General features: G+C 32.2%; 1 long non-coding RNA gene across 1 annotated transcript; it reads left to right on the top strand.

Annotated features, from left to right (window-relative positions):
- Positions 1 to 1,578: 1,578 nt before the first annotated feature.
- LOC149404131 (uncharacterized) lies at positions 1,579 to 1,953 on the top strand. The gene is made up of 3 exons (XR_016294116.1): positions 1,579 to 1,617; positions 1,696 to 1,729; positions 1,910 to 1,953. It is a non-coding gene; the product is annotated as an uncharacterized LOC149404131 (long non-coding RNA).
- Positions 1,954 to 3,217: the final 1,264 nt, after the last annotated feature.

Below are 3,217 nucleotides of genomic sequence, written 5' to 3'. Positions count from 1 at the left end.
TACTTTGGCTGATTGTTTGGATATTGGATTCGCTGTGGTTTTTCTCTTGCTTCTGACCTCTGTCTGTCTGATTTTTGTAACTTGGAATATCATATTTTTGGCCGTGCTTTTAGGTCTGAGATTGAGATTGAATTCTGATATTAAGTAATGCTATTGTGTTCTCTCAGTTTGATTTCGTCTTACTTTCATATATATTAAGTAGGCAATTATGGTCTTTTTCTTAGTATGTTGAGTTGTTTTATTGGTGTTAAATTCTGACCAAGATAATGTACCAGGATTGCATTTTTTTAAAGTGAAGGATTGTGCTCCTCTTCATTTCATGTAAACAAGTAGTGGTTTATTCCATGGGGCTCAAAAATTTGGTAACTATTTCAGATCTCTTTGTTTGCCATAAATAGGTGTGCGATTACTGATTCTAGGGGCTTCGAATCGATACCGATATAGGCAATTTGAGCATCTATATACATTAACTAACATGGTCGGTATAGAGAAGTGAATAAAAAGTTCTGACGTATTTGACCATTTATGTATATTGGCTTTGTAGTTCTTTTTCATTTCTCGTTTTTAAGTATAGCTGAACCTTATAATTCCAAGGAAATAATGGAAAGCTGAATCGCTGATTTCGCGTAAGAAATCTGGATAGTCGAGCAACTGCAGTGATGGCTAGCATTCATGGTAGCATATTTACATATAATCATCACATGACTGATTTTGGATTAGACACAAGAACAAAAAATCTGCAAGCTATATAGTTGAACTTCTGTACTCTCAGTTGTCATTTTCAACATTGTAACAGAGGATATACTTTTATAGATCACGAACACAACATTGCTGCGTCAATAATTCCTCGATCTTTTTTTTTGTATTATTGAGGATGAGTCATCACCTTCATACTTGCTATTACCGAGAATGGTTTCATGCTTTTTCTTATATTAAAAAAATATGGTTTATTTTCATCACTTGCTACTACAATAACCTTTTGTTTTTATTTTGTATCAGCTTTAATGCAACATGTCTAACTGTGCGTGACCTGGACGCAGTGACGAGGTTTGTGTATTAAATTTCTAGTGCTTTGAATTCAGATTGACTATTTGTAATCATCGATGCCATAAACAAGTTCACCATCAAAGAAAGTAATAAATTTTATATAATTAAAAAAAAACCCCTTTAGTGTACTTGAATCTTGAACCGAAAAAAAACCCTTTTAGAGTTGTTATTCTCTTTATCAACTCACACTTTGTTATAACGGATCCAGTTATCAGAGATGTAAAAGCATGAAATCATCTTTGCTTCAGGATCAGCTTATGGTGTGAAAGTTACATTTATTTATTTTTATATATTATTTAGTATTTATTATTATTGATGATCTCTTGCCATCTTGATTTTACTTTCCAGAATTTTTTTATGCAGACATAGGTGCCGGTGAAAACATATACGATGGAACCCATATAAGCTCCCAGTAGTGTAGCCCAACATCTTTACTAATGCAGCTTGTGTACTTTATTTTTTTCCTTCTCATTGTCTCGCATCTTTTAGATGTTTATTAATGGATATATTTTCAGGCCCTCATCTTTACCTATACTTGGTAGAGTTCATGATAAAATTCCAGATTACAAGGTTAGTATGTTAAATCATATATAGTTTCAAGATCATTCATGCGCAAATTTTGTTCTCTGACCTTGTCTTAATTTTCAGCCATGGATTGGTGTCAAGTCCTACTCAACTTCAGGTATCGCTAATCTGATCAGTAATAATATTATCTTATTCCTATCAACTCAGTTTTTAAATAGCCGCAGATATAAGGGTCTCATTTTCTCAGAGTAGATATAAGTATTAGCCTTTTCCAATTAAGTTGTAGGCAATATTTTCTCCAATAATAAAAGATTTAGGAAATTGATTGCTAGTGCAGATTCACATCAAGTCATTGGGATGCCAGCTTTATCACCTACAATGGTAAGGAAACGGTGCCTAGATACCATAATGGACATTTTGAGCTTTATTTTCTTTTGATTCAATTAAGCAAACGTGTCTATCGATATATGTTCTGCAGAAACAAGGAAATATTGCAAAGTGGGAAATATGCAGATATCTCCATGAGCACAACACATATTTTGAGAGACACGGAAAACTGGAAGCACTTGAAGCAATGAATGATAAGCTTCGTAAGCGCTTCAAGAATCCAAAGTTGTCCAATAGCAACTGCGCCAAAGTTTGCAGGCGCGCCTCGATCGCTTGGTGTCGGGCTCTCGTGATCAGCCTTGGACAGATCGCTCGAGTCTCTTGAGGTAGCAAACAAGAACTTTGTTATCATTATATGATCTATTTCTTGTAATGATTTTGTAGTGTCATAGATTTAAGTATAATTTTCATTGTAATTCATGACTTGGTATTTTTTTATGGCATTGGTTTAAGATTTGGGTATAAGATTGTATTTAATATTTTTTATTTGCTATATTAAATTATAAATAATTAAAATCGGTGGGATATTATATGTTGTTTTGTTGTATTTTTAATTTATTTTCTATTTTTAATTATAAATGTTTTTTATTTTATATTTATATAAATATATATTTTTATTAAAAAATTGCTCTACACAAATAAGATGGAGTCTATATTGTTAAAATATAATTTCATACATATAAACTACAATTAAAAAATGTAGTCTTCAACATAAAAGACTGGAGTCATAGGCAAATAGATAAGACTTCAGTGCAATAGATGACACAAAACCACAGTAGTATGTTCAACTTAATTAATTATAACTACTCTTTAAAGCTGTAGTGTTTATAGACTCTCAACTTGAACAACTACAGCTAAACAATGTAGTCTTCAACAAAAAAGACAGGAGTTATAGGCAAAGAGATAAGACTCCAGTGCAATAGATGACACAAAAACGCCGTAGTCTGTCTAATTAAATCAATTAAGATTATTTGTTAAAACTGTAGTGTTTTTTTCTTATGTAATTGAGTTATATATAACTACATCATAACACTGTAGTATTTATAGATGAGACTAGTAAGACTACATCTATAAAATGTAGTTATATATTTTAACTACAGTCTTATAAAACAGATACACTACGGCCAAAAACTGGAGTCATAATCAAAGAGATAAGACTCTAGTGCAATAGATGACAGTCGGTAAACTGTAGTCGACTTAAAATGACTACGGCGTTCGGCAGTAGTTAGAGGCCAAATTTTTGGTAGTGCCTGCACAT

The sequence above is a fragment of the Urtica dioica genome, chromosome 2, assembly GCF_054948205.1.
Source record: "Urtica dioica subsp. dioica isolate 48M chromosome 2, U.dioica_male_clone48M_v1_H2, whole genome shotgun sequence".
In the NCBI taxonomy this organism is placed as follows: domain Eukaryota; kingdom Viridiplantae; phylum Streptophyta; class Magnoliopsida; order Rosales; family Urticaceae; genus Urtica; species Urtica dioica.
This window is presented reverse-complemented; position numbering and strand designations above follow the sequence as displayed.